The 24,704-nt window shown below is 33.4% G+C and overlaps 1 protein-coding gene across 1 annotated transcript in view; it reads right to left on the bottom strand.

Annotated features, from left to right (window-relative positions):
- Window positions 1-24,704, bottom strand: part of LOC130442780 (eukaryotic translation initiation factor 5A) — a 209,715-nt gene that overhangs the window by 166,894 nt on the left and 18,117 nt on the right. The window lies entirely within an intron of this gene.

Here is a 24,704-nt window from a genome sequence, read left to right as displayed (position 1 = left end):
GCACCTTCCAAAAAAAGCAATTCTTGGAATTTTCCCAAACTACCACATTGTTTCTGCTCTTATTGGTTCAAAAATGTTTCCAAAATCCAAAAGAGAAAGATAAATACGAGTGCTCAGGTGAACATAATAAATAGAAGCATATTTTTTTGCTCCTTGTTATTGTTTCTATCGCTCACTCAAAGATTATACGTGTATTTATATCATTAAATTACAAAAGAATATCTGTATGGATGGTTGATATTCCAATTACATTTCTATCTATTGTGAGAAATAATTCAACCTTTTTTTATTAGTACATGAAAATTGATGATTGCCAAAAATCAAACTGAAACCCAAACACATTCGTCAAATCAAGTTCGGTGACAAAGAGACGAAACTCACCCCTGTATCCTTGTTACCCTTGAAACTGGGGTGAATTTCGGGTCTAGCCGTGGTACCGCACTCTCGGAGCTTTTGGCCAGCAGGGTGGTTGCTCAGTGGGAACGTTGTGGGCTACCCTGAGGCGATGGACGCCACGCGCCCCTTTTCATATGATCAGGGATGGACTTTCCAGTAGTCCAAAAAATTATACAATTAGTAGGATTGAATATTACCAACAACATGTAATTGGCTAGATGATGAAAACTATTTAATTGTTGTAAGATTTAATTTATGAATTTATCAAGTTCTACTGGCGTAAAGCTTCGCATTCTTAGGTTTTTCTGATTGATGTTCCAGAAACGTATGTAATTTTAAATAATTGTTTTTATTGATTCCATTATTTAAATTGAGTATGCAAGGCAGGGGGTAAAAACCAAGCTCCATATTTACGGTTGTTGGAATATATAAAAAAGCATTTTCTGTAAACAATGATCTCATATTTTCACAGCTACACAAATGTTGAAAATTTTTGGATACATTTCATATTTGTATTACAGTACAAGGCCACATTCAACAACCGTACCAAAACGGACTACGTAACTAGATTTCTACGAAGACCTTGTATGTAATATGTAACAGGATCACCCTATTTTTTACTCATACTGCTGTGAATTGAATCTGTTGTCATTCCTCTCCAATTATATCTGATCTGCTTCATATCCTCTAATCACGCTCCTCTTGGACTTCTTCAGAATTTCTTCTATGGTTCAGTTTGGATTGCTTCTTTTACTTTTTTTTATCTTTTTGTATTCGTTGTATGTAGCCGAATCCTTTTGCTTTCTGCACTTTCTTTCTGAATGCATCAATAAAAGTTGTATAATATATTTGCGCATACGTTGGGAGATTCTTACTTAACTTCCAATCATTTTGAAAGCAAAACTGCTGTTTGGCAATCATTGTTTATTTTTTTCCACGACCGCGGTATTAAAATAGAACAGGCTATCGGCATTACAAGAGAACCTATTGTTTATACACTCACTGAAGAATAATGTATGCAGATCTATGCACTTGTTGAGTGTCTGTTAGCTCATTTTGGACCATAAGTACATTAGAATGATCAGTTTCCTGGCCTTACTAACATGGTTTAAGCAAAATTAGTTGAATTTCTCGCAACGATTCATAACTGAAGCCTGGATCCATCAATATACTCCAGGAACGAAAAAGCAGCCAAAACATTGCAAAGGGCAACCTGCTGCGAGGGACAACAACACGTTTTCATTTCTTCTGTTTTCTTGATAAGGTAGAGGAAGAAATTGCAAAAATGTGACTGTATTCGAGGAAAAATAAATTGCTTCTCTATCAGGAAGGAAGCACCTTCTCACACATCGATAATCGTCGTAGCTAATTTCACAAATCGCATTTCGAATTGGCTGACCACCCACTACGGTTCCCAGCAACTTTTTCTGTTTCTTAACCTCAAAGAATCATGTGCAAGAGGACGTTTTCGCAAAAGTGATCTCCCATTTTAAGAAGAAAGATGGCAACTGTTATTTGTGAGGCTGAAAGGGTTGAGGCATTGCTGGACTAAGTGTATAGACTCAAAAGATAACAATAAATATGATGATGGAAAAAAATATTCTTGTTTCTTCTTTATTAATGTATAATTGAATTTCTCTGTGTAGGTACATACTTTTTCTTTTCTCCTTCCTGTATTTTTATTCAATGAAACATTCGGGCACAGATAACGGTCGTATTTTAAATCTACTCGTTAACTTTATTTAAGATTTAAAAATTAACATTTAGTAAGAATCATTTGGAAAATTCTTCAGCTACTGTACTGCATTGGGAACCATTCTTTTTCACCCACACGCACATATCGAAATTAATCGAAACTGACACTTTTTTCGTCCCTTGCGAGTTTTAATTCATCATTCTTTTCATTGATTTTGATATGAGACCCACTGTTATTAATACATCCTTCAAAAGCGAGTACACCTACCAAGGATTCGTGAACTATATTTACCAACAAACCAACTATATTTTGGGGATTTTGCACATTTTATATGTAACTAATAGCTCATAAATATACCTGCATATACTAACTATAGACTCTAATGTTATCTTTCAGAGTTCCAATAGAAATAGTAATGTTTCTGTAGATTATTAATAGGAACTGCTTCTGTTTAATCATAAAAATCACTTTCAATTCCAGTTTAGCGCAAAACTTTTGCACATATTTTTTCAACTACAATAAATAAAATAATAGTTTAATAACTAATAATAGTAATAGAAAGAACCATAACTATAGAGTATCAAGATACAAAATATTCTCAATTGCTTCACTAAATTAGGAAGCATATAAACTAACTGTCGCTGTGGTGGCGCATCTGGAACGTAAACCATGGTTTATAAAATCTTTAACAAATGATGGAAGTGTAGTTACAAGTATCGCCGTAGAATTTATTAGCGTTTTGCCTTCCTTTATAAACACAACCACCAAAGTAATAATATCATCTAAGAATTTTGTCAGAAGTTGGTTGACACATGGATGCACTTTGTACTTTGCCCATTCCCACGTAGAAATGGTAGTAATTAGGAATTCAACTTTGAACAGAAATATATTTCTCTAGTAAGTTGCAATTTGCCTTGCCACATACATTTATATCATTGAGGTTTTTCTATTACTTTGAATTCCTTGCTAACGTCGCGAAATGGTAAGTGAGGTGCTATTATTTATGACGCTTAAACCACTAGCTCCGTTATCTAAGGGCCCTTTCACACCAAACGAATCCGAATCAATCAGAATCACTCCGAATCAAGTTGAATCTGATTGACCAAGATTCGGCTTCGAGCGCTCCGTTTAAATGTGAAGGGACTCTTTTCCCGCCTTCAGACCGGACGAATCTGGTTCAATCAGGTTTGATTCGAGGGTCAGTCTTGAATCAACAACCATTCGAGATGGACGTGGAGTTATTAATTTTAAAAGTTAAAGAAAATATTGCGATTTATAACGCCAGTGATAAAAATCACAGCAACAGAAATCTCATATCTTCTGTGTGGAGGAAAATTGGCGAAGAATTAAACATTCCAGGTAAGAATTATTCAGGATGAATCAGATTCAACTTGATTCGGATTGATCCAGATTGATTCGGATTCGTTTGGTGTGAAAGGGGCCTAAGGTGTATTTATATTTTTGATTCAGAAAATAAACAAGGAAATAATTATTCATCTTTCTTTTCCAGTTTTTGCTATTGTTATTACTATCAAAGCTCTAAACTGTTTGAGGTACTATTAATAACTAGAAGTTCAAACTAAGGTGTATTATGGGGCGTTAAAACCACCTCGATAATAGACAATGCTGAAATATCTATTTAATTAAGAATCAGTCCGGTCCTAGCAATTGCAAGTCGAAATCGGCTGTATCTACTAGTTAGCTCTCACAGGATGAGTCATGTGTGAAAGACCTCGTGAACGAAGGATGTGTATATTCACAAAAGGCGACCGACCCCCTTTAACATGTGAACACAGGGGTTGCATATCGAGAATTGCCAAAAAAAGTATAGAGGTGGGCGAAAATTTCACACTTTTTTAACGTTGATATACAAAATTGATGGGTCTAGTTCATAAGATCACGCCAAAACAATATATTATAAATTTTTACTCACTACCACATTCAAGATACGAGGGTTGCTACTTAAGTTTTGAATATGGCAATACAACGTATTTTATTTGAGTTGTTTACAGATACTTGCAACATCCGTTTTGGTCAAAAAATGTAATTAAACATTTTCTAACGATAATTTCTATATCGTGAGATTGAAGCATAGTCGGGCATTAGCTCCACTCGCACACATTCAATATTGCGTGAACTTTGACTATCAAAATGATTTGTTAGCATTGGATACCGTATTATTTGACAATAGCTCGGAACAGCTCGTGCCGATTGGTGCAAAAAAATTCTAGAAAAATTCAATCGCGGTACTTCAAAAGATGTCTATAAGATCGTGACAGGTGATAAATATTGGATCTATGCATATGAACCAAAAACTAATCTACAATAGCCTGTATGGGCCTTTCAAGACGAGCCACATCCAACAAAAGTTGTTCTAAAGAAACTGTATTGATCTCAATGGAACAAATTTTGAAAATTGATAAAGTCACAAGCTTCTTGCGCACTTCCTTTGCTTTAGATAGTACTGGAAGTCTTCTTTTGTTAATTTTATTGTGAATCTCACAAACAGTATGGCGCGAAATTTTACGGATGAGGAGAATTATCTAACACTGGACTGATATATGAAGAGTCAATGTCTTGGTCATTTTTTCCCTAATTCTTTCATGACATTCACAGAAATATGAAGATAGAAAAACTGATTAACTGATTAATGGTTTGAATTTCAATATATCGGAGAAAAACATCATTGTTTCGAAAAATAAAAACGTTCTTCATTGTCAGTACCAGCAATCATACAATTACTTTACTGAAATTTTTCAGTTGCGGTTTATGCAATTTTACATTTAATATTTTTCCGGTGTGACAAAAACAACTTTTATGCGAATAAAAGTTACACTGATTTGTTCACAGCAGCAAGAGGCATTGCATTATTAGTAACAATTATCGAATGTTAAACTCTTGCGTAGAAGAGGTAAGAATATTTACGAAGATATGCTTGATACCCTTGATGATCAATGTCCTTCGTATGCGACCGAGAAAAATTGGACTGCAAGCTTCAAAAGAGGAAAATGTTGAAGATGATGACCGATCGGAAAGGCCAGTTTCTGTGTCAGTCCCCGAAAATATCGATGCAACTCATGACATGATTTTATGTGACCGTCGAATTGGGCTAAAACAGACATCTGAAGCACTGAATATTTCATACGAACGCGTTCATCATATAGTTCACGTCAATTTCATCATGAGAAAAATTGCTGCAAAATGGATCCCCAAATGTTTGAATGTTGACCAAAAGCGTGCAATGGTAAAAGCATCACGTTCGATCTGTGCTCGATTTAAAATTGATGTAGACTTCTTAAGCCGAATTGTGACTTTGGATGAGACTCGAGTACATTTCTACGATCCACAAACAATACAACAATCTATGGAACGGCGACACTCTGGTTCTCCAAGACCTAAGAAGTTTCGTGTCCAAATATGCTGGAAAAGTTCTTGTTTCAGTTTTTTTGGGATTGCCATGAAGTACTCATGATTTGATTTTTTGGTTAAGGGTAGAACAATAACTGGAGATCACTATTCGAAATTACTGACTACTCTCGGGAAAAACTTAAAGATAAAAGACGCGAAAAACTATCTAAAGGTGTTTTGTTTTGTGATTTAGGGTTTGAATTACCAGAACACCCCCCTTATTCACCAGATTTGGCTTCGTCCGACTATCATCTGTTTCCTCAACTGAAAAAAAGGTTAAAAGTTCGTAAATTATCTTCCAACGAGGAGGTAATAAAAACTGTGGAGGTCTGGTTTGCAGAGCAAGAAGAATCATTTTTTCTAAAGGTTTAGAGATGTTGCAAGTTCGCTGTAATAAAAGTATCCAATTAAGGGGAGAATATGTTGAGTAATAAAATATTTTGACATTGAAATTTTGTTTGGTTCTATAGTAGGATAAGAATTTTTCAATATATCCTTGTACAATGGTAAGAACTTACTACTTTTTGTTTGTATAATCAGGTTCAAAGGGATACTGAAACAAATTTCTCCTGTATCTCACTACTGCGTCAGTTTTGCTGTCAAATCAAATATTCTATCTTCGTTAATGAATTTGAATTTAGTTTCTGGTGAATAAATCAAGCCATTGCGGATTTTTTTACCAAAAAGATCAATAATATATACAAAACAATAACAGAATCTAAGATGCTATATAAAAACTAAAAGGAATCAAGGCTAATGAGACGAAAAGAAAAAATACATCGACTGATAAACATGTATAAATAGAGAAAATATCGGAATATTGGAACCTAGTAGCAATTTTTCCACGATTTAATAATGGACAAGACAAATGCTGTAACAATGATTACGAAATAACCATAATAACAACGAAACAAAAAGTTAATTTTACTTACAATGATTATTATCTTCATTTTAACATTCATTTAGTAGGTCAATCCTTATTTTGGAGAAAGAACAGTGTATTCATCAATTTTTAGAGACTATTGAGATGATATCGGATTTACCGATTACCCTAGAGTCTGAACTTGGCAACGAGTGATTTTTATTGTATCTGTTTTATAAGTGAATGCATATCAGTTAATTTTTATGTCTTCATACGCTTCAAGAGGGCAAGAAGTATTAATAAGGTCTAATTGTTCATAATATTCCGATAAAAATTACAAAATCTATTTTAAAAATTAGTTTCCGATTTTTGTATTACTAAACTATAAATTGAGATGCTACTACCTGTTTGAAATATTGATTCGGATTGCTTCTGCACCATATGTTTCAGATCTGTTATTCTATATAATTGACATGATAAGGTTTGATTGCATGTAGTATATTTAGCTGAAAAATTGGTTTTTAACACTTTAAATCAATGGAAAAACTATTTATTAGAAAATAGTCATTCTGAATTGAGCATCGATTATTCACAAGATACAATGATATATAATTTAGTATGCAGTAACTCCATTTGTCCGAATATGAAGAACTCACAAGCAAATTTAAATAAAAAATTGACAATATTTAACGTGAAAATGCGATACCTGCTTCAAACCTCCTTCGAATTTTTTAAATAGGAGGAATTGCCTTATGATTTATCATTTTAACAGTCATTTTTTTCTCTATTCAAAAATGTTAAAGTTTTCAAGATTAAAGAAACAATTTAATTATGAAATTAAATCATATGATTAGAGAAAGTCGCTATAAAACTCAGATTTTTAGTTTATTTAATCAAAACTACTATAGAGAATTGCGTAGCAACCTCAGTTTGCTGGCATATCCTAAGGAGGTAATACTAGATGTTGCCGCCAGCAAGGTGCTCAAGATAGAAGGATTTGAAACAAAAAACAAAAACTAATTTTTGTCAGAAAACGATTGTTTTGTAGCGAATTTCTGTAGTTATATTTCTATAGCATTTCAGGATTTTTCATAAATATGTAAAGTAAGATAAATAGTGGATTTATTTCATTCAGCTTTTACATATCATATTATTGACTGCTTTATAATATAAAAGAAGCGTGTGGTTCTTCGACGCGTTGGATGCTTTCTATTAAAATAAACTTTGCATTTCGAACTAGAACAAATAGAAAATTATTGTTCATGAGAAAATACATTGTGAAATATTAAATAGTTATCAAAATACAGTTGGTCATATATCCTTTGAAATGAATGAACTCATTTTGATTTATCAACGGAAGATACGATGCATTTGCATCAGCATCTCAAATTATATAAATGCATTAGACCAGCAATAGGTATGTGTTTATGTGCTCAAGCTTTTCGTTCATTAGGAACTTACATATTTACAAAATATTCGTCATTTCAGTTTCATACAAATTATTATTAGCATAAACATAGTTTTCCTGAATTTGTTATACTATGGTTCTCTTTGTTTTACTGGTTGAATAATTGTTTTTATTAAACTCATTCTATTGAAATAGAAATTACTAGAAATGCTTGTCGGAGACTCAATTATTCTGGCTCATAATGTTTTGAATTTCTAATACTAGATTATTCTTCTCTGTAACTTATGCCCTTTCGAGCGTCATATACCAGATTGTTGCAGTCTATTTGATCTGGTAAATGCCCAATGAAGATACCGATTGGGAATTTTAGTTATTATTCATAGAAGAGGCTCTAGAACTTTCTGTTTTGTGGATTCTTCTAGACAGCGAGTGTAGGCACTGCGACATTATTATAAAGCAAAAAAATTGAATCAATCAATAATGGGAACAGCTGTGGTGATAAGAGCCCAAACAATGACTCTACTCCAACAATCCTTACATCTTAAAAGGTAGAAAGGCTTCAGGATTGAGCTAAGCTAATCTAGTTTCAAAATATGTACTAACCATTATCAATTTTTTTACATTTATTTTATGAACTAAATTAACTGACAATATTAGTTACTAAAGAGCTTGCCCATCTCTATGTGAAAAGGGGGTGACTTGGTTAAAAAAGTGATTTGATCGTCGGAGCCGGAGATTGGGAATGATGCGGTATTGTTCATGTATTACTCGGGATAGTTTGATTTTTTGTTATGGAAGATTTGAATACCCTCAAAACGAGGGTTCATCTCAAATACAGAAAACATTGACATAAGGGTGGTAGATGGATTCGGAATAATAATTTATTATTCTTGTGCACCTATAAGAGTTGTATGAAAATAAACTTTATAGATTTCTTTGATTCATTCATACTGATCTTGTGAAGTGAGAAATCTTTTCATTATTTGCTAATTTTAGTTACTCTACTTTTGTTTTCTGAATCTTTCAAATCATTTCTGCCTAAACAGAACGTCTTAGAAGAAGATAAATGAAATAAAATATATGATTTTTAAATGGACGGCTCTATATTTGATCACATTTTTGGATTCTACATAGAAATTTTGATGAACTTTGAATAAGGGCTCGTGTACCTTAGTCCCAGCGTTGAAATATTTTAGTGGACATAACGAGTCAGACTACAAGTTGAATCTATGTAATTTGGAGGAAGGAAGGTCACAACAATGATTATTTTTTGTTTGATTAGTTTATAATATCAATTAAATTTAGGAATTTCTATCAAAGAAAACGTATGTTTCATTGATCCAACTACTTTCAATACATCTTGGTATGGCTACAAATAATTTTAGATGATTGATGATTATATGTCATCGTTGACCAAATAGAGGCCGTAAAAATATAGATAACTGACCATTTATATTCTATATAGTTGCTATCCATTGCTTTGTATTATAAATTCATCTGTTCCTACTGTGTACTGATAGAATTTTTATGTCCTGTACGACTTGAGCTACTTTTTGATTTTATGACAATATTTCCTCTTTAGTTTTGATTTAGTTGTGCGGATTATTCAAGCAAAAATATGTGTTTAACTCCTATAAAACACACTAGTGGTATGGGTATCAACTTTAAATAAAAAATTAGTAACTTAACTTGCATTTTACTTTGAAATTTAAATGGAGATAGGTACTTGGATCTTTCAAACAATCACATCAGATTATAAAAGACACGTGCCTTAGATTTCCAAAGGAATGTAGCTTGGAGTTCCAGGAGTCGACGGATTATTGTTTTATTAAGAAAAATATTTGATTTCTGAGTACACACTTTGGTCGTAAGTTGAGAAAAAGTCTATGCTACTGAGTTGAATTCACGTCAATGGACTTCGCTGATCCTCAATTATTTGAATAGATTCTTCAGAAAAAAAAGATAGTTCTGCGTATTTGGGAGAATGGGGAACAATTTGAACAATCACTCTGATCGAATTCCATATTCCTAATCCTTATTATGATTTTCCACGAACTCTTTTTGCTTTAACGCTCATTATCTTGATGGTGTCATGAAAATTTTTTAGTATGCAAACCTCCATCAGTTTTCTGGTTTCTAAATTAATATTATTCAATTCTTTTTGTTTTATTAATTCCAAACTTTTTTATTATTTTTTATTTATCATAATCATCTTGTTGTATGTTCAAAGCTATTTTAATTTAGCTTCTTTTTTGCACTTTCTATGCTTTTCCTTGTTTCTTACCATTGTTGATTATTATCATTTTATTCGCTCTTTTGTAGTTACGTGTCTACTTCTTCTCTGTCTCCATCTTAACTCCTTTTAAGTTCCTGCACTTTTAATCTTGTTTTCTATATTCATCATCTTCAATTTTTCTTTTATTATCACTTATTGATAATTAGTATTAATACTTGTTTCTCTGTATAATCTGTATCATCTTGAATATCTTTTTTGTTATGAGAAAATGGTCTATATGGTTTCTTGTTGTTGTCCCTTATATAATTTTATGTTTTTTCTTATATTTGAAACTAGTGTTAACGATATACATGTTCAATTCCCTTCTGCATTATCATTAATTATCACATGTACTTTGTAGAGATTTTAGTAGTCTGCCTCTCACTTTTGTTTCCATATCTCCAATAAATATTAACGTATTATGTTTTGCGACTACTTCACTTATCAGTTTCGTTTAAAATTCATCTTCGTATTTATCTTTCCTTTCTTCTGTCGGTACATGGATTTCAATCATTATCATATCTGCCATATGAATTTTTAATCTTAATTTTGATATTTTTCCGCGTATACAAGCATATTCTATCTTAAAAATTGATTAAAATGTATAATTTGTAGAATATTTGCTTGTACACATAGTTGAAAATGTTGTTGGGTCTCAATCCTTCGACAGTACTGATGGCAATAATATATGTTTCTACTGGTAACTCCTACACTTTTGATCAATTCTTCAATGCTCAGATTCCGGGTCGTTATGGTCGCTCTGTCTGAAAGAACATATGCAGCCAAAGCTCAAAAATCAACATAAAACATAAAACTGCAAGAGATGGATGCTTGGGAAAATTTACAATCCTTGATTACATCAAACATAATAGATTGTCCCAAGAGCCATCCATGTACACGGTTAAACTATTTGGATTTTGACGTGTTCAATGGAAATTTGCAACAAAAATAGTTCATTAGAATATTTCAAACTCCCATTTGTTCATCCTATAGGAGGTGAGAGTTTTGAACATTTTCTCGAGGCAGATATTGAAAAAATAATGGCTGATTGAGAACTAAATGAAGATTATTTGGTAGACAATTTTTTTTATGTTGTTTTTTTCTTCTTTCGCATAAATGAATGATTAAATAAAGTACCAGTTTATCATTCTAGGACTGAATTGAGTAGATTTTTTCCTTCACACGGTTTTATTTCCATGTAAATCGAGGAATAGGTAGGTGTAATATATTTGCACAACTATTTGGGTTTGAAAAACCTAGAACGCCAACTGAAGTAATCTCAAAATTATTATTAAATGAAATATTAGAGAAAACAAAAGAGGTTTCCAATTATTTCAATCCGTCGAAGTCAGAAGAGATTTTATGTCTGCCATCCTTTCTTCTTTTGTGTAATAAATATGGGAAATGAAACAATAAAACGCTAATTTTTATGTAACTATATCTGGTGAATGGACAGGAAGACACAAAACTGTTTTCGGTAAATTAAGTCATTTTTACTGAATGTTAAGTGGCCAGTAAAACGGTTTTCACTTCCTTATGAGCATGTTCCTCGGATAAAGTCCATTGTTTCAAATGTATTTTTTCGTCGGTTCATAAAAAACGCCCGCATATCTTAGAGTTATAAAATATATTCCAGGGTTATTAAAACCTGGAGTAGAACTTTCTATATCATGAAGATACGAAACTATACAGTGAATAACTGTTTTTCCACAAATTCTCTGAAATATCTGAAAAAGTCCTTCTTCCATGGAATTAGCTATAAATTAAAAAGTCTTCAACAAGTTTCGAAACATCACCCTACTTTTGTAAATATTGTGTATGTTTGTGGCATGATGCACCAATTTAATCAATAAAGGAAAAAGAAAATTAACAAAAACCGAAACTGTGCAGAACGAAAATTAGTTATTCAAAAGCATTTATGGTTGTTACAGAATCAAAGAAAAACAAATTGTTTAGAATTGGTCGCGTGGAGAATTTTTATAGGTGGCTGTAAATCTAGAAAGTAGGTCGTATCTCAATTAGTTATTGTCAGACGTACGATTTCAAACATTTTCCGAGAAACAAATTCTTGTTGGAATTGTAAATAGTTTTTGAGTAGACCCCATACAGTGGCTTCATAACGTAACGGATTTGGTAAATTGACTGCTAATAACCGAGTTTTTTTTGAATATACAGAGGGCTTCCAACTTTCCTAATGTGGATCTGGTTATTAAAAATATTGAAATAGAACTTGTTCGTTCTGTCTTTTGTTTTTATTATTAAAAAAGATCTATAATTCTAACTATTAATACTAAATAACTTCTCTAAAACAAATAAACAATTGATGAAAGTTGTTCAAACAAATCGCCCTCAACTTTAATGCATTTGAATACAAAGTTTTTCTTAAAAGACGAATTTGGTTCTATCAATCAGCCTCTTCTAGTGTCTTTATTTATTCACACCAGATACCAATCAATGGGTGGAAAAATGTACATAAGAGTTAACAATAAAGCAAAATACAATAAAAACAGTGTACACTTGGATGGAGATGGGAGTAAAATAAGGAGATAGTCTTAGTCCTCTTCTAAATTAGAAACTGGAGGCAATATTTGGCTACAAAAACCTAGAACCGGTAAAAATAGACGAAATAGTATATTCAGACAATATCGTAGCGGATACATTCAAGAAAACGGAAGAATAAGTGGACATATGCATAAAACAACAGAGAACCTGAGAATGGAAGCAAATATCAAGAAAGGCAAAAGGATAGTCGAAAAACGAAATAGTTGACAGATGTACGGGCACATAAAGACAGGAACACCATAAAGTCTCATAAGAAAAGAGAATGAAGTAACAAGATACAAGAAAAGAAGGAAATGTGGGCCAGGAAAACTCGGTTACAACTAGTAGCGCAAGGGAAAGGCAAGGGAAAACAATCTAGCTTCATATCCAAGTCAAACGAAGTTAGCTTTCCGGAACATTCTCTTTATATAATAAATTGAAAAAAAATTGAGATTGTGGGAGTAAATAACTTCGTTGGATTGTATTCAAAGAAGTCATAAATCTATAATAATCGGTTGTGTCAGTTTCTATATTATAATATTGGGAAATATTGAAATCGCCAAAAATAAGAAGTCTGTCGTCATTCAGTAAATGTTATGTAAATAAATTAACACAAAGTCTGGAAAACAGCATTGATTCCAATAACATCAAACATCTCGTTAATTGTTTTTGACAAATCGTTGGCACTGTAATGCACTCACACTGCAACCAAAACTCTGCCATCAGTGTTTTCATTCGTTCTTTCAAATTTACGATCATTCCCGAAGATTATGAAATCTTCAGTAAGCAACTCAGATTCAAGCATTCAGGAACCTAATCATGATTCAGTAATTGCGAACCAACTTTATATTCGCAAGATCAATATCAGTTTTATGGTTTGATGGAACTTTTTTACGTTTAATTACAGTTTCTAGTGGAGTGAGAGAAACCCCAACATTCGAAACACATGCTTGTTTAATGGCGTCATTAACTTAGATAGCTTTCTTGTAATAGTTAACATCCAGATATAATTCATTTTTTAAATGTATATTTCTATTAAATCGATAATAGAATTATCATGATGAAATGTATTGATTTTGCTTATTAAAAAAACTAGCGAAGCCATCACTTCTGGACTCCTCTGTCGTTTCAGAATTCTTATTAGAAGATTTAGTGAACACACTGGTTACACTACCACTACACCAACACTCACAATTACACTATCTGAATCTCCCTAACGGATCCAAAAATTCCAACTTAGAAGATTTAGTGGCCCGAGTTTCTTGATTTCATAAGTGTCAGACAATTTGTCATTTGCAAGCTGCTCAAACCTATTATTGTACGTAATTAGTTATCTATCGAAAAGCGTAGCTTTTGGCATAGCTTGAGGGACGCAATACACTAAATATTACTCATAATAGAAGTAAATGAGGAAAGGAAGTTTGTTTTGCGATCAATCACGTAAACATTATAGAATTGATTTGGATGAAATCAGGCGCACAAATATTTAATTATCTGTATAAACACAGGATACTTTTTTCCCGGAATATGTTAGTTTTCCATACGATCTAGAGGACGTATCATAATTCACTTCATATTGAGTGAATGTGCCTTTTTCGTTCGCGTTTCCACTGGGAACTTATATTTATCTGGATAAAAATATGTTCTAATCTGTTCTTAATAAATTCACTAGATGGCACTTGTCGAATGTTGTATAAGAAAATATTGACGCTCTCTATCTGTCTGTAGATATATTTTTATGTTCACTGTAATATTGATGGATATCAAAGTTTATTCTCCAATTTGGTAGTAAGAAATTAAATTGTTGAATGTACAGAGCGCGTCCAGTGTATTTAAAAAATAAATTATGTTACCAACTATTTATTTTAGACTAGAAATATAGATTTTTAATTTTCAATGCAGATTTTCCAAAAATACGATGTCGCTTGATGTGTTTTGGTCGTAGTTTTGCCCTTTATTAAATTTAAAATAGCGTTTCGTACGGTGAAACACCCATGTCTGCGCCTTGGTCGTTTTGATGGTACCTTATCGCTCCCTTATAAATCCTGTGCTTGTGCATGGTATGCCGGCGGGTGCAGGTGGCTAGTACCCATCAACTGGTTGAGTAATTGAAATTATGCTGATTCGAATCGCTTTCCCCGATCCGTGGGTAACTTCAGCGGCGTCTCAGAGCTGCAGAAGCGATACTGATTGCACCAATTTCTCAAATTAATCATTGGTCACCTAAGCATCTGCTTTATTGTTGTGATTTAAGCAAAACGAATCAGATTTTGTGGATGGAATTTTCGATATCACGTATTCTGAAAGAGAAAAAGTACTTTTCGTTAAAGATGGTACATTTTCCAGGTCATGTGATGTACGAGGCATATTTTTTGAGTAAGTACCGTTTTGCGATTCCGCCGCCGCAACCCCAAGGTCGCCATTACAGTCTGATTCTTCATTGTGTACGTTGTTTACTGAGTGTTTAAGATGCCTCCGACAATCGTGAGTCCCGCCAATTGTGAAGTACGGGCTGTTATAAGATTTCTTAGTGCTAAAGACGTAAAACCGATCGATATTCATCGTGAGATCTGTCAAGTTTACGGACAAAACATTATGAGTGATGGAATGATAAGGAACTGAGTGAGTGCAGGGTATCGTTTTGCTGCATGACAATGCCCGTCCACATGTAGCTAATCGGACCAAAGATCTCGTCAAATCTTTTCAATGGGAAACTCTAGATCATCCTCCCTACAGCCCTGATCTGGCGCCTACAGCGACTACCATTCATTTGTTCCTGCACTTGAAGAAACACCTGGGCGGCCAGCGTCTTCAAGACGATAACGAAGTCAAAACAGTTGTGATACAAGAAGTCAGGCGGCAGAATTTTATGAAGAGGGTATTCAAAAACTGGTGCCACGTTATGACAAGTGCCTCAATATTTACGGAAATTATGTAGAAAAGTAGAGTAAGGTACAGGCTTTCATGTAAAAATGTAAAAATAAAATTATCGCGATATATTTGCACTTCAATTCCAAAACGGTACTTACTCAAAATATATGCCTCGTGTAATATAACGTTATGTAAGGTATTATATAACCATCGAAAAGTTCTACAACACTGTGATCCATAGTTATTTATATATCAAAGGGACTAAGTAGGAGTATCACCCTAAGGGTGATAGTCTTACAAAGCTGCGAGCCTCTGGTCTAAAGAGTACCGACCAAAACAAATCCTGTGTGTTATCTAGAGTTAATTACTAAAATCCATCCATTAGGCATCCAATGAAATATTTTTAATGAAAAAAGTCGCAAACCTCTTAGTAGAAGCTGTAGCAAGTTAAACTAGGCTCGAACGTAATGGTGAATGGAAGCGAACTACTGTTGCTGAAGAATTTTAGAGAACAGCATATCCTAAGCAAATCCCAAGAATCAAATTTGGCTATCAGAGAGTTCAGATAGCCAAAGGAAACTTTCAAAATTGCCAGTTATATCTCAATATAACCACAAGTAAATAAAGTTGTTGATAAAGAATTCATCAAAAACTGTTTCTTGGGTCATAGTGCCCATGCGGTACATAATGTGTACTTAATACCTGCTCGAGCATAAAGTGATCCATTGTGTGAATGATATTTAAGGTATAAAACACGTAGTGGTATGTGATTAAAGATTTTTATTAAAAAATGTCTAGTAAGTTATAAAACTTTGTTATTCAACACGTTTTATAACATTGTCTGGACCCGCCTTTATTTATTCACACATGTTCTACTTGTCTGTAGACACAATTCTGAAATCAACGCGAAAAAAATCGCGGCCAGATTGTCACTATTGTTATCACTGAATGTATTCTGAGGTTTAAGTCTACTTCTAGACATCAATGTTCTTAGCACAAAGAAAAAGTATGCTACACAAAGAAAAATATCTATTCATCTTTCGCGTGTATTATTGTTGTGTTCATTCATCGCCTCGATCTGTGAATCTTTAGAAAATAGTCGTGAATGGTCTGAGGAATCCAACCACAAGTGTAATGAGATTTATCGTCGAATATCCCCAAATATTTATTTCAAAACTAACAATTTCAACAATTCAGGTGTGAGGAAAATAAAGATGTGAAATTGCTGTTTATTCGAGCCATTTAGTTCGGGCAAAAGGCGTATCCTACACATTACCGTAGTTTTTTTGTCATTTGAAGACAGGAATATAAGAGGAAATTTATGGATTTTTCGATCTGTGAGAATATTGTTACATTGAAGCGGTGATAAAGACGTTAGAAAATTTGACGTGTTTGGAAACTGAAAAAGATATATCATGATTTTAGGTAGCAACGATAATAGATCATTTAATTGTAGTATCACTGCTTTGTTTTGATAGAAAGAATTTCTGAGTTATCGTGTTTGATTTCGATTAAATAATTCATGATAAAATTAGCACATAGAAATTACCTACTCATCATAGTTACGGCATATAGATAATCGAATAAACGCTTGGTATCGCTTCGAAATATCTTCCAATCTAGAAATAAGTGGGAAAATTGCCTCTAAACACGCTAAAAACGCAGAAATACGTTTGTACGTACGTTTGAGAACACAATTCAAATGATCAGCAAGATGGTGGAAGAATATGTTGAAAATTCAGCGAATATTTGATGAAGAAAAGTTTTATCAAATATTTCCCATAGCGCCCATGTGGCGTGAAACCAAACTAGACTTTTCCAAGTTTCATCTAAGTGAAAACATCAAATAAATTGTCCGATAGGTATCAACCAACTCAGTAAATGGCTCGCAGAGTATTGGGATTGATTTAGAGAAGAAAAAAATAACTAATCATTCCAGTCGCGTCTCCGCTGTTACTAATTTGACTTAATCTAGACCAAGCTCACAAAAATCTATACAGGATGTTTCAAAAAAGGTGATCCCGTCTCTAGGATAGATAGAAAACTGAAAAATATTTGTGGTTTGCTCAGTAAAAAATTTTCGTTACGCCATCCGTATTCTAGATAAATGGCGTTGAAAAAAATATATAAATATATACATTTTTTACCATTTTGTCGCAACTACTCCCAACAGTGTATTGAAATTCTTACTAAGTTGTGTTGAACATAAATTTTTATAAATGTTAGATTTATCAAGCAATATTTCAAGTGAAGCTAAACATAATTTAATTTCATACCAAAATTCGATACTGTGTACAAAAAATCACGAGACGAAAATTCAAAGAAAGGCTAATAACATAAAATAGAATTCAATTAGAGTAGGTGTTTACAATGTCCTCCGCTTTCACGAATTCACCAGTTGGGAGTCAGTTATGAGGTCATTAAAGTGACGGTGAATTCCATCTTTCAATTCTTGAGGTGATTTACCTTTGTAGCCTAAACTTTTTCTTCAAGATATGACCAAACTGTGTAATCCAAGGGATTAAGATCGCATGACCGAGGAGGTCTATGCATCGGAGCTTTTGCACTTCCACCAATCCCATCGATTTGGAAAATGGTTACTCAACCAATAACGACACCTTCTGTTAAAGTGCGGTGGAGCTCCATCTTGCAGAAAAAATAGAGATCTACTCTCGTTTAGCGTTAAATCTTCTACTATCTCGAATAAGTGGTTGCTTAAAAAATCCAGGTACATATCACTATTAAATTTCCAGGTAGAATGTGATAACCTATTAATTTGTTACCGCCCAAACTTTAACTTCAAATGAATGTTAATAATATGATGCCCTTTTGACATGTGGATTCTCATCCTTTGCCAGTAGTGTGCACTATTTGAGTTAAACATACCTCGTCCGTATAAAGAATACATTTAAAAAAATTTAGATTGAGAACTAGCTTTCCTTGTAATGTTTGACAAAAATCGATTCTAACCGGTAGATCGTCTGGCAAGAGTTCTTGCCTTTGTCTGTAATGATAAGGATGTATCTGTTGCGTTTTAAGTATCCTCCAGTATCCTTCCAAGTACTAGAGTTTCCTAAACACCCGCCTAAGGTTAATAACATGTCAGAGTATTCAAAATTCAAGTACATTCTGATTAACGATATCTAAGACATAATTTAGTCCCAAAACTCTGTCATGGGTGCTTCAGAAATTTTGTCAAGACATATTCTATCCAGGATTTGCGTTTAGCATTTTGTATGGTATGTCTAGCTCGGCTCCAGTTTTCAACAATTCAGTTTGTTTGCGGTTGTATTGAATCGTTATACGAGTAACTATCTATTGAAAGCTTGTCATCAGGTCTTCAAAAGCTTCCTCTATATTTGTTGGTATTGAGTACGTCAAAAAACCATTCTTTAATTAATATTATATCCATAATCGACCCACGATCGTTCTCCTGAATTTTCCAATAAATTCTATTCGACCTTGTGATGCAGTTTGCAAAAACAGCGCACTATTTAACTTATGTTCGCAAGAAAAATTGTGGTTGTCAAGGTTGTTGAAAATCTTAGGTCCTATAACAATGAATGAATTACCTTATTTACCTTATGAACCTTTACACAGAAGTTAACAAACAATTAACAGTTGTTTTCCAATTTTGAAAATTCAAACTGGCGGTCACATCACTTACCATTTTTATGAAGAATTATTATTTATATTCGCAGTTACGAACACTAAAAAGATGGAATAAAATTATTAAATAACTGACTTTTATGTTTATACAGCTGGAACTAGAATAATACTCAAAGCACCAACACTCTATTTATCGGTATAATTTACTTCTGAAATAGTTGATTTTTTTTATTTTTGTCTTTTGCTTGTGAAAATGTGACAAGTTACTATTTTTTATGTGCTCTTCGTCAATATATATAGGTACTTATTTTTCCGGGTTAATGAAATCCCGTGAAAATTCAGGTAAAAGTGTATCAATACTTCTTTTTTTTATGCTTTACAATCTTGTTTGTCATAAAAACTGTGCTATGAATTTGAGCGATAAATAAAAGTGTAAGTATTAAGGTTTTTTTTTGTATCTTTTTCAAATAACTTCAACACACGTATTTTCTAATAAAAGATACTGAAGGTTGAAATGTCTGCTAATCCATAAAGTACACACCACATTGGCCAAATCACTACGAGTCCGAAAAACGAAAGCGAAAGAAAAAGAATAATAAAGCAACGATTTAAAAGAGTGTAATATATCACATCGTCTCTGGAAAAAGGACAATTGAATGTGGCTGAAGAAAAAAGCAACAGGCAGGGCCTTTTCTACAAATATTTAGAATGTGTGGACAGGCATTCAACTGTTCGTGTCTCTGGTGATTAATCTTTAGAGTTTGATGTCTCTTTTTGAATTCTTTGCTTTTATATATCTACGGTTTTATACAAATCAGGGACGAAATATTTTGACTTTTGTATCAGTTCGTTGATATAAAGGCAAACTTTTTATTGTTGAAACATTCATTCACTCTTTCTTTCTTAATGCAGTTTGTGGAAACTGATAGCGAAATTACTTATCATCTCGAGGTTACCATTTCCAAATTTTCTTTTCTGGTTTCTAGGAACGAAGGTTAATTTCAAAACGTGAAGGAGAGAAAATGCGGATGAATGAAAATTTTGTCGTACGTTTTGGTAAAATGATTTGAATAATAGATTCTGAGGATGATCACTATATTGTTAATATGTAGGAACAGAAAATTGTAATTTACAATAATTAGCTTGGAAATCTACTAGTGTAAAAATTTACCTTTCATTGTCGTGGACAGTAACGTAAAATATCATAAAGTTAAAATTATTAAATAATTTTTGTGATGTATTAATAATGGATAAAGAGTATATGAACGTAGTGATAGTGTCTTATGTATAGAAAATTTATCCACTGATTGTTTTCTATTTTTTTTTTTAAGTTAAATGTGAAATGAATTATATTGTACTCAATATATTAGTTTGGAATCTGTTATTACACATAAATCAGATCAAATGGAAGGTAATAATAGAATTAGTAGAGTTAATAGTTTTCCAATAAGAGGTGTTATTTTGAACAGCCCGCTATTTCGGTAAATGTCACTTTTGAAGCTGTCATTTTTTGACATTTGACAAGTAGAAACTACGCCATTAATGAAAATGGAGCGATACACGCTTCAACAACGCATTAAAATTATTAAAATTCCCTATAAAAATGGTGAAAGTTTGACAGATGCAAGTTTTGGAGTCACAATATCGCGTTCAAGAATGAGACCCGTGTCATCGATATAAGGAAAACAAAAATTATTTTGTAATTTCAGTCTTAAAAACTTTATATTACAGCAGTCTTTTTCCTTTTTCCCTAAAAGTGCTGCAAGTATAAAACAGGAATTTTCAATTCAAATTAATTTCAATTTATCTTCAATCTTGCTATATACAATATCACGGGAGCAATGGACTTGAGGCTCGTCATTGCGGTCATCAGTCTTTTGGAAATAGTTGACTTTATCTAATTCTAAATTGTCCACAGATTCACTTTCCATGGCCCACTCCTATTCTTCAGTTTCTTTATCATGTTTCTCCTCTTTGGGAATAATTGTCGTAAAACCCTCACTTGCAAAAGATTTTCCAGGTACAATTCTTATCATCTTCTTTCTTTTTGGAGTGCTTACTTTTGAAGAAGCTCCATTTTCCTTAAGGAAATCCAACAAGGTCTCACTAATATCAGTTTTGGTTCTATAAAATAATATTTTATTAGGTATTCTGTTAAGAACCTCCTCTCTGTTACAAGGGTATATTTCCGTTGATCTGAATCAATTTTGAATGATTTGTTCGTCTTGATCTGACGGCGCCAAACTACCTCCAAGGGCTTAAAGAAGATTACATCCAAAGGTTGTGTCAAGTGTCTGAATTTGAGGATAGAAAGATATGAAATGACTCGATAGATTATCTCCGATTAGAACTTTCGACCCATCAATTTTTTGGCCCATTTGTGTAAACCAGTCCCCAAATGCATACTCGTCAAACCATCCAGATTTGGTACTGTTATAACGAGTTCCAGGGGGTCCCCCGATACACCAGGAATCAAATAATCTCTCCGCCTTAAACACAACATATGGGGCAAACAAAGTTTCGTCTATAACGGCAGCAAATATGACAGATATTGAGGACTTTGTTTAGTTCATAATGAACTAAAAACTTTTCAAAAAATACATTTTGACGATCCAGGATCGTCTATGAGTTTAGTCTCGTCGTAGTTAACGATAGAACCAGATGGAACTCCTACCACGTTTCTTTCTAAATAATCAATTCTTGCATCAGGAAAATTGTCTTTGATCTTCTTTAGGCGGACACCTTTTTTGTCTAAAAGACTCTTCAACACTACTCCCAATTCTATCATGGTTAGGAGGCAGCCATATTCGGAGCTGGCTATTATAACGTTGACAATGGACCGTTCAATCTCCGAGGCGATTAGCTGAGGTGCTAGGTTAGTCAAAATAAAATTTTTATATATGAGACCTGCTTCGCCGATCTCCGGACTCGTACTGCTTAAGACCTGTTGATCGCGTAGTATTTTGCAACCAACTGCATTAGAATAGCGTTGCCAGATTTACAAAAAATATTTTTTTAATGTTGCCCCGGCTGTCAAAGTATCGATTGGACGTCAACATATTTGTTGGAGGCAAAGTAACCAGGAAGGATTTGTAGATTCATTGATTGCTGAGACATTTTCCTAATTTAGACTAGTTTCTACGTACCAGAGATATGATTATCCAGAAAATCCCATTGAAATAGGGATCATAGGAGTAAAAGTGACAACAACTTGTTGGTACAAGAATGAATTAATGTATACCAAATTATTTTCGAATAGGTGTTCTTCGGCGTTACATATTTTTGCTGAAGGTCATTCTTTGAATTATGAATGCGTCAAAGTTTTCACAATTGACAATAACGCTTAGCTAAGTTTAATGCCATATATTACTTAGAACAAATCAAGTCTTTGAATGTTTCTTGTTGCTTTTAAACTATTTGAAGAAGTAATGCACCATATATTTATCGGAAACTATTAGTTCTAGAACTATTTCTAATAAAAAATACCCTAAAAAGATCGCACATTTCTCAAAAGGGTAATGTTTGTCCTTGCAAAACTATTCTTTTGCATACTAATGTGAGAATGATTTTCGAATGATCTTTATTTGCATTCTGCAAACTGTGAATATCAATTTATATTTTCCAAAAAACAGCATCTCGATTATAACATATTGAACCACACGCGGGTAATAAACTGCAAACGATTAATTTATTTATTCATGAAAACAACTGTGAGCGATTGATTGATCGCATTCACCCCGAGTTATAGCAATACCGACCATCTGTCAACTGTAGTGTGTTTTGTAAAACAATCAGCAAGATTCTTTGAGCGAATCCACTCTAAAAAAGTTCTAGTACCACTCAATGTTTATTGTCTATTATTATTATTATTATAACATGATTGTGATGTATCTATATTTACAATTATTTATCTTTTGAAAATGTAAATATGTGAACTCAAACATTCAATTTGGAAAGAGCGAAACTTTTATATTCCGTTTTCGGAATACCAATACTGGTATAAAGTAATGATGGAAGTTCTTAATTGAACAAATTATCCCAAAAAGAGAATTAAAAAGAAGACTAAAATTCAATTAAATTGAGTGTTAAAAATGTTCCGAATATACCAAGAGTATCTTTTTTCTAAATAACCATTATTCTTCCGAATGGTTGGGGATGAATTTTCTCAACGTGAAAACACCTGTTAAGATACGACCAAACTATGTAATCTAAAAGATTAGAATCACATGACCGAGGAGGCCGATGGATAGGAGTTTCTGCACCTCTACCAATCCAATCATGTGGAAATAGTTCCGCAACCATTTACGACACTTTTATCAAAGCCACAGTACTCCATAGTACATAAGCGTTTAGCGTTATACCTTCCAATATCTCTGAAAACTTATATCGCCATCAAATTTCCAGGTAGATTGTTATAACCTATTAATTTGACACCTAAAGCTGCTGCTCAAACACTAAATTATGGCATTCAGTGAGTGCAAACAAGATTTCAGAAATAATCTTGGCAGGTATGGCAGTCTATATCAGGGTTTTGCAGAAGTTAATCCATGTTTGATAAAAACTGCACTAAAGCAGTCAACAAGAAATATTTGCTTACTGCAACTGAACGATATAACGAGAGAGTGAAAAACATACTTCTCAGTTATCCAAATGGATCGAGGATTTCACAGTCTGTAACAAAAGCAGTAAACTAAGGCTTTTGTAAGTCAAAAATTCCACCGTTAATCAGAAAAGTTGGGTCAATGTTTGTTACAAATTCAATTACCACTACTGCATATGGTACATCGTGCCAGAAATAAAATTTCGCCACCTATATATGACAAAACTTCTCAAAGGCTTGGACACCAATGAAACCACTGGCCCAGATCGAAAAGTGCCAGTAGTATTAAAGAAATGAACAAGCGCGCTCTATATCATATAAAAGAGGTCTTTTCCATACAGATTTCTCGGGTTCAACCGATACCAAAAAAAGGAAAAAAGGCGGCTCGCAACAAGTAGTGTCCGATTGCTTTGGTCACAACTATTGCAAAAGTCATGGAAACATCGTTAACCAACAAATTAGGACATATCGACGGATATTTACAGAGTTTGGCATACCAAACTTCTAAATAAACTAAGACCGTGCGATTTGCCGTCTTCATTTATCAACTGGCTTAACAGCTTTGTCAAGACCGATCCATCCAGGTCGCTATCGATGGACACACGATGGATCCACAAAACTACAAAGCTGATCTTGAAGACATTCTGCAGTGAAATGGAAGCAATCTGATTGAGTTTAATTCAGCTAAAAACCAGCTCCGGATTTAGTCATAAAATATCACCGCAAATTCGCTTGTTGCATACCGAATTGAGGCAGCTTCACAAAAACTTGGAGCTCTCTTTAAGACTAAAAAGCTATATACTATATATATATATATATATATATAGTTTCTAATCCTCTACAATATCCATCTTTGGTGTGTGACCCGTACATTTGGAGCTCGGCTCCCAAGCATACACTTAGAATGCTCCAATTAATACAAATGACTATCTATAGTAGTTGAACAGAAACTTATACTGCCTAGAGCATAGAAGAAAGGTCGCTGACCTATTCTGTTTTACTGATACTACCACGAAAGATGTTCTTTGGAGTTCTCCA

The sequence above is a fragment of the Diorhabda sublineata genome, chromosome 4 (assembly GCF_026230105.1).
Source record: "Diorhabda sublineata isolate icDioSubl1.1 chromosome 4, icDioSubl1.1, whole genome shotgun sequence".
In the NCBI taxonomy this organism is placed as follows: Eukaryota; Metazoa; Arthropoda; class Insecta; order Coleoptera; family Chrysomelidae; genus Diorhabda; species Diorhabda sublineata.
Note: the sequence above shows the minus strand (reverse complement) of the source record. Positions and strands in the feature narration are given on the sequence as shown.